Genomic DNA, 14,768 nt, shown 5'->3' with positions numbered 1-14,768 from the left:
TGGTTTTCAACCTTTTTTCATTTGTGGCCCCCTAAACAATTTCAAATGGAGGTGCCGGACCCCTTTGGAAATCTTAGATATAGTCTGCAGACCCCCAGGGATCCACAGACCACAGGTTGAAAACCACTGTACTAAATAATCTTCTAGGTTTTCCCAGTGAACATAGGACTGGGAGTCATTAATGATATTGTTAGTCTGTCAGCATTTCTATTGTAGATTCCAGTTATAAAAATTGGCTCTTGGTTGTAAATTCACGTTAGATGTTTTTCATGTGCTAAGAATATATGTATTTCCCTAACTAATCCATGTGCTTGTGTTCAAGGGATGCTCCCTTTTACCTTAAATTCTGCCATAAATTCAGATCCCACTGCTCCCAAAACAGAGTCCTTCAGTTGAGCAAAGGGAAATGCTCAACTAGTTATTAGCAGTATCCGGACTGAGAGTCACAGTTCTTCCGTTCTGATTTCATTCAGCATGGGCCTTATTATCTCTTAGTAGGATAACAAATCTGAGGATAAATTCTGCCATTGGATTTGTGGTGTATCTCACATCTGTAAGATAAATGCAAGCTGCAGTTAAATATTAAAATATAAAAATTCCTATTGGTAACTTCAAACAGACAGTGAAGTAATAAATCCAGGAGAGTTTCCATAGCATCATCTGTAGCTGACTTTACAAAAAAAAAAAGCGTCTCCACTTTTAGGGAAGTGGAGCAGCAGAACAGCTGATGGATTCTGTAGCTGCTTCTCTTTACACCATCCAAAAGGAAAGCAATCTCTGTCGGAAGGTACAAGCTCAGACTGGATGCTGTAAAGACAGCGCCTTCACAGAGCTGGGTCGAGACCACAACATTCAGATCCATTGCTAAAGTCTGGGGCATTCGGTTCTGGGGATTTTAGTTTGGATCCATCTCAGGTTCTTAAGTAAAAGACAAATCACATGAGGTTCCCCCTTTAGCTCTGCTCCCTCCCAGCATCTAGGACACCTTCAGAGGTGTTATGAATCCCTGGCTGTCCTAGATGCTGTGTCTGTACCTTGAAGATTCTTTCTAACTGCCAGCTCACTCTGGACTAGTACTGTAAGCAGTGGCAAAAACTGCCTGTTATTCTTTTGCCCAGGGTTGGCTGGTGTTTTCTTCCCCCCTTTTGCAGGAGGAGATCTGGGTCATGCTGAAATGCTTCTACTCTGACGCCAGAGCTTCAGGTTCATTATTCTAACCCCACCTCCCTTCATCTGATTGGACAGGGAGCTTTTCCAGTTACCTTTACCGTCTAAAAGTAGCTAGGGGAACTGCAGAAACTGGAAGAGTTTAATCTGCGGCTGAGAGTAAGGAAAGAGTTCCTTCTAGACTGCCTGGGTCTGTGTAAAGGAATAATAGCAAGCCTCTGCTACGTGCTGGCACTGCAAGGGACACAGCATTCTCTGCAATAGTTAGTGAAAAAGACAAGCTCGTTCACGGGAAGCACAAAGGGAGACTGGTCAAGTAGTGGGATGCAGGTAATTATGGTTGTTTGCAGCCAGGGCTCCGGGCTGTTGTGTTTTTGCAATCATTGTTGACAAAGCTGGATGCTGATTTGATGAATGCTCATGCTGATGAGCTATATAAATTACACTGATTGGTTCTAATTGCTGTAAATGTGTGTGCACTTCTGGAGGTAACTAACTTGCCTTTGTGACGGTGAACGGAAAGCTACAGAGCTAGAGGAATTTAGTGATGCTGGAGGGAGGTGGGAGAAAGACCATCGATGTAATGAAACAATGTAAAGTTCAATGATCCTGCATAATGTTTGGGAAATTTTGGAATGTTTGGAAAAATGGATGTTTTAAGCCAACCTGTTGAGTGTGAATTATAAGCACAGTCCCCATCCCCTATTGTAAACAGCTATACCTGAAATAAAAAAAGAGGGTGGGGGGAGGGATGGTGTTTGTTTCCTGGGCATTCATTGCCTTTTGATCAGTTTTGCAGTATTAAACGAGTAAGTGCACTATCAGAAAATGTAATATTGTCTGTTAACAGAGGAGGTTTTAGAAAAAGGACATTATATATTGAGATAATATTTTATAAGTGAAAAGAAACCTTTTATAATTCAGAATGTGCTGGAATTATACTACTATAACATATTGGACAAGCAGCAATGTGGTTTTATTTATATGCTCCTTTCAGTAGCTGATTTGAACCTTTATTATTATTTTAAGGTCTTGATCTACACAATTATTTCCTGTGAAAATCACGGGGGCAATAATGGCCTTGAAATTTCTGTCCCTGTTGTGCAGAAGCCCATTAACAAGATGCTTATCTCAGAAATAACTCTCTATAGCAGCATTTTATGCCAGTATTGCAGGGATTGAGCAGAGCTGTGTGGAAACAACAACAAAAAAATTTTCTTCACAAGGTATTGCAGAAAACAATTCATAATAGAGCTGCAGGTTATTTTGTCCTTTACAATTTTTTTCACACACTGGTAATTTTTTAAAAAAGAAACTACACAGAATTTCAAAATGTTGTGCATGTTGATGTGAAACTTAATGTCAAAACAAAATATTGAAATTCAAACTTTAAAAATGTCTTGGTACATATTTTTTTAAAAAGAGATCCATTTTGAGTGAAAGTGGGGTTTTTTTCCTCCCACTTAGAAGTGGTCTTGTTTTCAAGTGACACGACACACAAGATTGCACAGGTCTTTCATAAAACTGATCATATTTACAAAAATTGAGGGCAAAATGCAAAACCTATAGACTCAAGACTCTTGTTATGAATATTTTGCATACTGAGGCTGTCATTTTGCATTAGTTGGTGTTTAGGTACAAGTCATAACATGCAGAGGGCCAGATCCTGATATCTTTCTCATGCTGAATAACACTTTAAATCCACCAGTGGCCTCACTAAGTAAGGGTATCAGAATCTGGCCCACAATAGGCAAAATTATAGGCTGCCTGATACCTCCCATTAGAAGACTCTGTCTTCATTTGCTCACAACTTTGCCAAATGTTAACCGTTTAGGCTGACGTTTTCCATGCTTTGTGTCTGCCTCAGGCTGATTATTATTATTTTTTTTTAAACTTCAGCCAAAACAGCTCAATAGTTTCAGAAAAGAAGTTAGGGGGAAATATTTTGTTTTGCCTGTGTTTAAAAAATTCTGATAACTTTTTATTTGATCAGCTCTAGTGATCCCATGCCTTGGAACAGAAAGTTTAAATTCCCCAGGGAGTGGCCTTTATGGCAGGGTTGTGCTTTTTGCTGTCCCTCGTAAAAATCTGCCCAAATTGGCCAAACTATAAGTCTTTGGAAAATTGCAGTTTGCATGTACTCAGAGACTTCTTTAATTGTTAGCAGCTAAAATCTCTGAAGAGTCCATTCTCAGTGAGCATGCTCAGTAGTTTTAAAAGTGACCTGCAAAGGAAAAAACCTGGGTTAGGAATATCATTACTGTCAAGTCTAATCATCCCTCAGACATTTTAAACAGCCTTAATAAAAAACAGTTTTTGATTTATGTGACTAAGTTTCACTTCTTTAGTATTTTGATGTGATAATTTCATTGTTTCTCCAGTTAGCCATAGGGTCTTCCAAGGGAGACAAGACCCAAATTTCTAATTTAAGGCCCTGGAAATGGGGGAAGAACTGCTGTTAACATAATGAAAACATTTCAGGCCTTTAAAATAATAGACATAACCCCTTTTCCCCCTATTTGTAAGCAGTGCCTTTATAAACTTTTCAATAATGTTTGAATTTGTTCACCAGTAGCGTTTAGCTGGATCCTCAGCTGGTATAAATCAGCTTTTGAAATTAATGGAATCATGCCAGTTTACAGCCGTGTAAGATCTGAACCTTTAACGGCAAGGCAAAAATACTGATTCCAATGCCTAGAGTTGATTATAGTAGCAGGGAACCATACAATTAAGGACACCTACGTTCCCTGTCTGCTGACCTTCTTCAGTTCATCAGTATTCTTTGCTCATTGTTCATCACCATTTATACAGTAGAATCAGTAGAAATGTAAAACTTTCTTGAAAATAGGGATACATTAGTTTCAATAGTATGTGGAAAATGAATTGCTTTGGATATTTCTTCTCCATTTCCTCCTGGCTGATTTAGGGCCTGATCCAAAGCCTCTCAAAGTCCATTGAACGACGGCCATTGACTTCAGTGGGCTTTTGGATCTTTTAAAAATCTTTTAAATGCAAATTACCCTCCAATGGGGAATAAAATAATAAAAGACTTGGAGGAATGGAACGAATATCAAATTTCTTGTCTCTGGAAGGTAGATACAGTAAAGATTAATGTCCTCCCAAAAGTACTATTTTTTGCTTCAGTGCATTCCTGTTTGTATCTGTGACATGACATTAAACATTGCAGGATGTGCTATTAAAATTCATATGGAACATAAAGTTCTAAAGTTTTCTATAAGACTACAAAGTGGGGTAGACTAGCTTTCCCTAATTTCGCATATTATTATTTCATTATATTCTGAATCACAACTAAAAGATGTGACCAATTGCAGGTGAGCAGTAGATCATGAACATGACTGAGGTCTAGTTATAGCTATTTGTACAACTGTTGGGTTAAAAAGAAATGTAAGTTACCAAAAATAAAAAGTCACCCATTCACCTAGGCCATTTTAGCTGCTTTGGACAAATTTTCTAAATTCCTGTCACCAAAGTCCTCTCTTTTAGCTACTTGCATTAACAATCAGAAATTTCTCTCTAGGAAATATTAGAGTGACTACTCATTGTAGTAAAAGCTGAGAGTGAAATTACTCAATTCTGACAGCTGTTCCTGTGTCCTGATTTGAAATCATACCAGGAGATATGTAATAAGGTAAACCATATAAAGATCCCATATTTTCAATGACAGGTATCAGAGTAGCAGCCGTGTTAGTCTGTATCCGCAAAAAGAACAGGAGTACTTGTGGCACCTTAGAGACTAACAAATTTATTAGAGCATAAGCTTTCGTGGACTACAGCCCACTTCTTCGGATGCAGCCGAAGAAGTGGGCTGTAGTCCACGAAAGCTTATGCTCTAATAAATTTGTTAGTCTCTAAGGTGCCACAAGTACTCCTGTTCTTTTTGCATATTTTCAATATTTACAAGTTAAATATTTTATAATAAAATCTGGATATCAGGTAGTTCTGTCTAGAACTTTAATCACAGTTGAGCAAGCTAGAATTTATATAATCACAATTTTGATTGAAAAAGATATTGATAAGAAAACAACACAGATGAAATAATCAGAGAGGGATTAGGACAAAGAAATTGATCTGGATGAGTGGGTCTCTATATGGGAAAGGGAATATACATCTTCAAAGGTTAAAAAACTGGGCATATTTAGTCTTGAGAAAAGAAGACTGAGGGGAGACCTGATAAGTCTTAAAATATGTTAAGAGTTGTTATACAGAGGATGGCAATTAATTATTCTCCATGTCCAATGAAGGTAGGACAAGAAGTAGTTGGCTCATTCTGCAGCAAGGGAGATTTAGATTAGAAAGTAGGGAAATTTTTTTCTAACTACAAGGATAGTTAAGATGTGGGATAGACTTACAAGGGAGGTTGTAGAATCCCCATCATTGGAAATTTTTAAGAATGGGTTAGACAAGCACCTGTCACAGATGATCTAGGTGTACTTAATCCTTCAGTCAGGGGTCTGGACTAGATGACCTTTTGAGGTCCCTTCCAGCCCTATGTTTCTATGATTATTGGAAATGTGTGACCCCCCTCCTCCTATGGAAGTGTGGTATAATGTGGACTGTCTTTGTGATGGAAAAGCTTTCACACCAAGTACTCTGATATGAATACCAGAGTTATGGATTTTCCAGTCAACCAGACATCCTCTGGAATTGGAAGTAATCAGGCAGCAGTGGAGACAGACAGATACATACACACACAAGCAATTTACTGCCTTGGGGCTTTAGCCTTGGGCATAGGCACCGACTCTGTGGGTGCTCCTGGGCTGGAGGACCCACGGGAAAAAAATAGTGGGTGCTCAGCCCCTACCAACAGCCAGCTCTCTTCCCTCCTCCCCGCACCTCCTGCCTGTCGTGATCAGCTGTTCTGCAGTGTGCAGGAGGCACTAGGGGGAGGAGCAGGGATGGGGTGCACTTGTGGGGGGGGAGAGGCAGGGCAGGGTGGGGGGTTAGGGAAAGGGGTCAAGTGGGGGCGGGGCGTGGGGTGGAGCAGGAGGTTGAGCATCCCTGGGACCTGTAGGAAGGCAGCATCTGTGGCCCTGGGGCACAGAGTTTCAGCTGATGGGTGGGAGTTAGGACTGCAGCTGCAAGGTGAGGGGTGGGGCAGGGCTCCGGGCAGGGGGTGGGGCTCAGGGTCCCCAGGGCTTATGACCCTCGGGAGCACCACGGCTCAGAGCTTCAGCTCTGCAGGGGATGATGGGACTCGGGGCTTCAGCCCTGTGGCTCCTTTCCTGGCTTTAGCGCCATGGGGGACGCTGGGGCTTTAGCTACAAGGGGAACACCGGTTTCAGCCCCAGCGCTCCCCTCATTGCTAAATCTCCAGGCTCCGATGCCTTCCACTGAAATTGTGAGCAGATCCCTGGGGAGCCCTGGTGCCCCCCCTCCCCCCAGGGCTTCAGCCCGGAATGGAGCCATGGGGCTGAAGCCCCAAGCACCAGCACTTCCCCCACATCTAAAGCTGAGTCCTGGTGCTCTGGAGGGTCACAAACCGTGACACACACACACCCCGCCCCGCCCCCACTGCTGAAGTCCATAACATCTTGTTCAGATTTACTGACATTTCAGAGTTACAGACAACCTCCATCCCCGAGGTGTCCAGTAGAACCTCAGAGTTACATACTTATTTAGAAATGTGGTCATCCTTTCTGCCATACTTCAAGGAGGAGGGCTCCCCAGCCAGCAGGCCAGAATCCTTAGTCAGGTTCTCTGTAGTTAATTTGATCCTGAATAAGAACATACTACACTGAATATTGAAACATTGTATTGTAACTTTGCCTTAATAAAAAGTTTAAAAAACAAAACCAGAACAATGAAATGTTAATTTTGTTGAGGCAAAAGCCATTTATATTAAAAAAAAAATTAACATGGTCCAGTGCTTTATAAATAGTCTGATCAGAACATTTTTTGGTGGTCTGGAAAATCCTTAACTGGCAGCAGGATGGTAATGTTATGGCCATAAAGTGTTTGCATTTTTGGCACTGAATAGTTCCATATGTTGAGAATTGGGCCAGATCCTCAGCGGGTGTAAACTGGAAGTCAATGGAATTACATCTATTTACACAAGTCCTGGATCCGGCCCACTATTGCAGGTTCCAAGCTGTCATTGTCATTCAGTCCAAATCAATTTAGAATTACAAATAAACAATTAAAAAAAATTAAATGCTGTTTTGTATATAATGCCCCAGTTCAAGTTCTGTATATGCGCTTGGGTGATATCATAAGATAGAAAATATAAATTCTGTATGCCACACCGTGTAAGACCATGCATATGGCATTATATAACTGATACCTCATTTTTCTCTCATACACAAATTAGGTTAACTTGACCACATACATTCCATTGTTGCAGATTTGTATTACATTTAATTTAAAATGTGACCTTCCCCTCCGCTCTCCACAGCATTGAAAGAACTACCCTTAGATGACAACGATAAGATGAAGAAAATTAGCCACTGTGTTACAAGCCAAGAAATCCTAACTGGCTTGGCCCATTATAAGCATACGTTTAATCTGTAAAATTTGAGTTTGGATTTCTGCCTGCTGTCCAAGTGTGTGGTGTTCATCTGAGGGGTTTTTGATTCAGTTTTATTGCTACTGATCAGTGTTTTGCTGTCTAAAGTGCTACTAGCCAACATGACCCAGTTAAGATCGTATTTTGCAAAGAAACAAGAATTAAAGATTCTGTGCTGCTTTGTACATAATTGACACTGTCCCATGGAACAAACAGGGGTTCTGAGAAACAACCCATTTCTAAATTTTCCAAACTGACCTCACTGGCTCTTCACCTTTATAAATCTTTTAAGGAAACAATATTGCCAATACCCACTTGGTCTGATAAGGAGACTCATCCAGACTATGGTATGTGGTACCCACCCCACTTTGGCATGCTCAGAACATCAGCTGTGTGATATCTCAGGAGAACATAAACTCTCTGCTATACTGTATGCCAAATGAGAATTTCAAAAACTAACAGCTCAGCTTGCATCAGGAATATTTGTTTCATTGAGTCTAAAAGATTGTCTCTACTAATTCCCCACAATAGCAGTATGCACATGCTCCACATTACTGGGGGATTTATGTTTAAGGGCCCTTCCAATTAAAGATCAGCTGAGCTCATACTATTCATGTTTTTGTCTAATCCACAAATAGTGTGGTCTTTCTGCTAATGGCAAATGTTCAATTTGCACCTGTCCATACTTTCCCTCCTTCAAATCCCTCTCTGCCGCTGAAGAAGGCCATTTTACATGACTCTTTGTAAGACAATTCGATTGCAATGTGAAGGCTCTGCTCTGATCCACATATAGATCTCTTAGCCACAAGGTGGATGTCTGCACTTCTTCCATGCTTGGACTTTCTTTGGAGTTCATGGAATGAAAATTACATTATGGGCCATGTTCTGAAAACAGGTGTGATTCTGCCCAAATGGGCGCCAAACATGCCCAGGTATGCTGTCGAAAAAGTCCAAATTCCGGCTGCAAACAGCCTGCAGAAATACATCCATCCAAAAGATTAGAGTCTGTCTTGCTATCTGAACCTGTAAAGGCCAAGTCCCCTGTTCTCTTACAAACTCCACCACAGATTCAGCTGGGACCATTAGATCATTTAGTCTGACCTTCTGCATAACATGTTCCCTGGTGCAATTTCTTCCTCTGAGAGTAGGAGTCAAATGCTCGGGAGTCTGTGTGCAGAGGCCATAGGGTGGTGAGTATTGCTGCGTAAGAATGTGTACCATTCCTCATTAAACCTTCCATGATTCTTGCTAGAGGCCCTGTAGAGTCAGATCTCTGCATGTTTTCAGGGTAGTCAGCTATGCAGCTATTCAGGGTAGCCTTCTGCCATGGACCCTGGCAACAGCCCGAGTTTGTGTGCTTTTTGTTCTTGCAAATGTGTGTGTATATGTAATTTAGAGAGACATGTGGGTAAGGTAATATCTTTTATTGGACCAACTTTTGTTGGTGAGAGAGACATGCTTTCGCGCTTACACAGAGCTCTTCTTCAGGTCTGGGAAAGGTACTAAGATTGTCACAGTAAATCTGTTTTGAAAGGAGAACTTTGTCCCAAGTGTTCAGCATACTTTTATGAATAAAGACTGGATGGACCGGGGATTGGGAAAAGCCACTATAACAACTGGTTTTTCTTTTGTCAGCCTCAGCAGAGAGGAAAAAGATAGAAGGGGCGATGGATACTGAACTACTTTCATTTCCCCCCAGAAGAGAGTGACAGATATTTATCTTTTCTTTGTAAGAACAAATAAAAATCTCTTTTGTTCACAACACAGGTGATTGCCCTGAATTTAACCCAGTTTCATAGACTCCAAGGCCAGAAGGGACCACTGTGCTCATCTAGTCTGACCTTCTGTATAATACAGGCCATAAAACTTCCCAAAACAAATAATTCCTTTTGAGCTATCCCTCCTTTTAGGGGAGGGATAGCTCAGTGGTTTGAGCATTGGCCTGCTAAACCCAGGGTTGTGAGTTCAATCCTTCAGGGGGCCACTTAGGGATCTGGGGCAAAATCAGTACTTGGTCCTGCTAGTGAAGGCAGGGGGCTGGACTCAATGACCTTTCAAGGTCCCTTCCAGTTCTAGGTGATAGGATATCTCAATTTTTTTTTCAAACTAAGCATTTTATTTTATTTTTTAAAATCTTGATTTAAAAATTGTGTGTGATAGAAAATCCACCATGAATCTGGTAAATTGTTCCAACAGTTAATTACCCTCACTATTAAAAATTTATGCATTATATCCAGTCTGAATTTGTCTAGCTTCAGCTTACAGTCAATGGATCCTGTTATATCTTTCTCTGCTAGACTGAAGAGCCCATTATTAAATATTTGTTCCCCATGTAGGTGTTTGTAGACTGTGATCAAGTCATCTTTTAACCTTCTTTCCTTGAGTCTATCACTATAAGGCAGGTTTTCTAGTCCTTCAGTCATTCTCGTGGCTCTTCTCTGAACCCTCTCCTATTTATCCACATCCTTCTTGAACAGTGGACACCAGAATTGGACACAATATTCTAGCAGCAGTTGCACCAGTGCCAAAAACAGATGTAAAACAACCTCTCTGCCTACTAGAATTTCCCTGTTTATGCATCCAAGGATCTCACTTGCCATTTGTTACATCAGAAGCTCATGTTCAGCTAATTGTCCACGATGACCTTCAAATCTTTTTCGGAGTCACGCCGTCCAGCATAGAGTCCACCATCTTGTAAAAATGACCTGCGTTCTTTGTTCCTAGATGTATGATTTACATTTACCTATATTAAAACACAAATTGTTTGCTTGTGCCCAGTTTACCAAGCCAGTTTATAAAGCTTGCTTTGTAACTGTGTCCCATCCTCTTCATTATTTACCACTCACCCAATTTTTGTGTCCATCCGTCAGTGATATTTTATGTTTTCTTCCAGGTCACTGATTAAAAATGTTAAAAAGTGTAGGACCAAGAACTGATTCCTTCCTGTGGGACCCCATTAGAAATGCTGTGATGAATCCCCATTTACAACTACATTTTGGGACCTAGCGATTAACCAGTTTTGAATCCATCAATGTGTGCCATGTTAATTTTGTATCGTTCTAGACTTTTAATCAAAATGTCATGCAGTACCTAGTCATATGACTTACAGAAGTCCAGGTATATTATATCAATGCTGATTTCCATAGTTTTGACCAAAGTCTTGTGAGAATAGCTCACAATAACTTGAATGAAATAAGCTGTTTGAGCCAGAGAATGTTATTTTTTCTACAAGTAGCATCTGCTACTCAGTCAGACTGGCTCTTGTTGCAGTCATGTGGTGTTTTCCAGCAGGGGATGAGGAATCACACACAGCAGACAGATGCAGACATAACCAAGCCTAGAATTACATGGGTGAGAATGATTCAATGATGTATCTATTCCTCCTCAACCCTTCCTCTCTCCCCAGCTGTTCTCATATTCCAAATGGCAGACCTCATGCCATAGAATGTGGAAGACATATGGAAGCCCTTCCACAGACACAGGATATATAATTAGGCCCCTAAATCCATATTAAGGCACCTAATAAGTGGTGTGACTTTTCACAGTGCTTCAATAGCATTTCAGTGGGAGTTTGCCCAGCACCTCTGAAAACCCTCTATTTAGGTAAATAATTATGGATTTGAGTGCCTCGGTCTTAAGTCTTTTGAGTTTGAAGATTTTGGGCTTATTTTTAATGGACCTCTGAAAATGTTGTCACGAAACATGTATGCAACATAGTAACCTGGTCTAGGAGGAAACAATATAGACAGGGCATGGGATTGGGAGTTAGAAGGCATGCAGTCTATTCCCAGATCTGCCACGGTCTCACTATCTGCATTTGGACAAATTATTTTATAACTCTGAATTTAGATTTCCCTATGTAATATAAGTGCTCTAAGGTATATAGATAAGTGCTGTTTAAGTACGAAGTATGATTTTTATTATATTTATCCTTGTGCACATGTAAAAACCTCAAGTTGTTCCTGCTAACAGATGTCCTTGCCACATTTTACATTTCAAAATGTATACATTTATTAATTATTTGGATATCACTTTTAATCCCAGGTCTTTTTTCAAGTGTTCATTGGAAATTTTGCCTGAAATGTATTAAACATAAACCTCCACAAAAGATAATTGGACTAAATCTGATCAAATCCTTTTTGTTTCTTTCCACTTAATTGATAACACTTACAAGTTTAGCCAGGCATGTCAATTGGATGTAAAATCTTCAGTCATTATGTCTGTTATTACATGAGAAAGTAAGTGAGGCTTTCAACCTTAATTTCCCCATCTATCTCCTAGAGAACTGTAGTGTTCCTTCTCTTGTTAACTTAATATGTCTGAGACTAATTATATTATGAAACTAAAAATACAATGAACCAATTATAATGTGTCTTACATTTCGGACATGTAAGAAATAATGTCCATAAAAGTCAAATCCTTATGTCTCTTGTTTTTCAGTTAATATTATTTATTCCTCATTATTTATAACTTTACCATCCATGTGTTTAACTTTCTTGGGACTTAATCTTGTGTTTCTTCCACACTCAAAACTCTTACTGGATCAGGCACTTGGCTGGCAGTGAAATTTTTAGTTAGTAAAAAGAGATTCTTCCTAGTAAAATATAAATGTTAAACACATAAAATCCCATTTTAAAGGTCAGGGTCACAAAGATGACAAGTGGGGAATTTAATGGATTTATATGTTGTTCTGCCCTCCCAATGTCTTCTGAAGTTCAGAGAGATTCCAAACTTTAAATGATTAACTGGCATTTTCCAGAATACCAGCCAAATGAATGCTTAGCAGAATGTGAAGATATGCCTGCAATCCTCAAAAGATTAATGAGTCAGATCTGCATTCAAGAGAGAGAGAGAGAGAGAGATTGGGCCAGATACTGCTGTCTTTGTACAATCAAAACTCCCATTGAAGTCAAGGAAGCACCAACAAAAACATACATAAGGTAAGTAACTTCTGCTTTTAGTTAGTACCCTGGATCCAAGCAAATAGGCCAGATCCTCAGTTGGGGTAATTGGTGTAACCCTCTTGGGACAATGGAATTTTTGCCTTTGAAAGAACTGCTAGATCAGACCATTGTCTAAGTTGATGGGTTTCCAAATTATACTGGGCTAAGTCCTGTTTGTTCAGTAGGAAAAGGTCCCTCATTCTGGTTTTAGAATTTAATATTGTAATGCTCCTTCCCTTTCTTATGTCTGACGGCTGTATTATTTATTTAGGCTCCCTGTAATAAGGACACCATTGTGCCTGAGTGTTGTGAGAGAAAACAGAGAGCTGGGCTCTGCCCTTGCTGTGTAACTATATCAACACACCAACAGAAGCCCTCTTTATTTATTTATTTTTTTTGGTATACAAAGAAAGGAATGCATACCTGATGACAAAAGCAGGCCTTAGCTGTTATTGGGCCTCTTCAGCTGGGTCCTTGTCTCCTGGGAACTAAACATCCCTCTTTTGTTTTACGTGTTTCATTTTTTTCCCTGGAAGAGAAACAAATGGATTGCAGTTTGCTGGGGATTGTGTTTTATTAGAGTTTTGCCGTACTGTTTCTTATCAGTACTTAGCTACAGACATGATTCCTGATTGTCTCTCCTAAATGGGAATTGTTATTACATTTAAGCCCCAGACATATAATACTGTTATCTATAGAAGAAGATGGGATGGTGAGGGGAAGGCAACAGACTTTAAGGCAATAACAGCTTCCTATAGCTGGCTGGCAGTTCTGTCTGTGCTTCTTACCTAATAATGGTCTGATCCTAGATGTCAATGGGCGCAGAACCTAGCCCTAAACTGCATTTCAAGTTGGTGGTCTCATCCAACTGCCAATGGATCAGTGGTCACATCACAACATCTACTATCATCAGTACAACTGCCATTACTTTGGTATCCCCGCTGTCATGGTTTGGATGCCATGGAGACCTCTCTCAGTGGTTCCACTGGTTCAGGACTGAGGCATGTTAATGAGGCTGCAAGAAGAAATTTGCTTATCCATGTGGCACCTTCACCCAAGCTAGTTTTAAATGACACAAGTAATGTGGCTTTCTCTACTCCGTTGGGAAGACTATTGAGATTCTGTGTGGTTACTTTAGGTAGGATAGGCTGTTTAGTTAGTGTAGGAGATTGAGAACTAGAAAGCACCACATGGTCTGTCTGTGTTCATTTGTGCGTACAGTGGTGTATGCATATGTGATAATAAACACAACTCCCTCTGAAAGTCTTGGCCCTATAAGTATAGAAACAGTATAAATAAAACAAATCACAGAGGAGCACGTATCTGTTTTCCTTCTGTTGGAGGACCAGACCCAATACCATCGTTCTGAGCCCCTGAAGTGCACACGAGCAGATAGCTGCCAGAAAAAAAGCAGCTTGGCTGAATGGTGCTGCATCATACAGGGCGACACAGAGCTGCAAAATCCTTGCTCATACACAGTCATTTTTTGCAAAATGTTGAGTGTCTCCTGTGCTGCAGTAGGAGGTGTCAATTCCCATTGGCTTCAAAATGAGTTGACAGTCTCAGCACCTCACACGAAGCTCTTAGCACACTGCAGGTTGAGGCCCATAATGCTAGCATTATGCTAGCATCCTGAGGAGGCCAAAGGTAAAAATGAAAGATTTCCTAAAAATTACAACAAATAATTACAGAAAGTCACAAATTATATAATTTCAAAGCTACCTGCCTCCTCTGGGAACTTTGGTCTGATTTCCTGTCCACATTTAGCTACCGCTGCAACTCTCTCATTCAGACAGTGTTCTATTTTTATGCCCTTAGTCATCATATCAGGTGGCATTATGAAGGATAAATTCATCGTTTCTCCCTTCGGGTAGTGCTGCATGAATACAAACTATCTATGTAGCAAGGTAAATCACATCGGTTGGAATAGGGCACTTTCCTCCTACAGATTATGATTATCCAGATTCACAGTATGTATCAAATGAAATGTAATGCCTGATATTTCATATATGATGTATTGCCTCAAAAGGGAATTTGTCACATTCTAGGCTTAAATTTTTCCTTTGCCTAATGTCATGGCACTAATTTTAGTTATAACTCCTGAGACCAGGTTAAACAATTTGATCTCTTTAATA

The 14,768-nt window shown here is 40.2% G+C and overlaps 1 protein-coding gene across 3 annotated transcripts in view; it reads left to right on the top strand.

Moving 5' to 3' along the window:
• The first annotated feature begins 1,313 nt into the window (after positions 1 to 1,313).
• SHROOM1 (shroom family member 1) overlaps positions 1,314 to 14,768 on the top strand; it is a 76,898-nt gene continuing 63,443 nt past the window's right edge. For 2 of the 3 annotated variants that reach the window (XM_054037296.1, XM_054037294.1), the window contains exons 1-2: positions 1,314 to 1,497; positions 12,450 to 12,630. The gene's annotated coding sequence lies outside the window, so the exon portion shown is untranslated. The remainder of the gene's footprint in view (positions 1,498 to 12,449; positions 12,631 to 14,768) is intronic. The other variant, XM_054037295.1, reaches the window with a different exon arrangement.

The sequence above is a fragment of the Malaclemys terrapin genome, chromosome 8, assembly GCF_027887155.1.
Source record: "Malaclemys terrapin pileata isolate rMalTer1 chromosome 8, rMalTer1.hap1, whole genome shotgun sequence".
Taxonomy (NCBI): Eukaryota; Metazoa; Chordata; order Testudines; family Emydidae; genus Malaclemys; species Malaclemys terrapin.
Note: the sequence above shows the minus strand (reverse complement) of the source record. Positions and strands in the feature narration are given on the sequence as shown.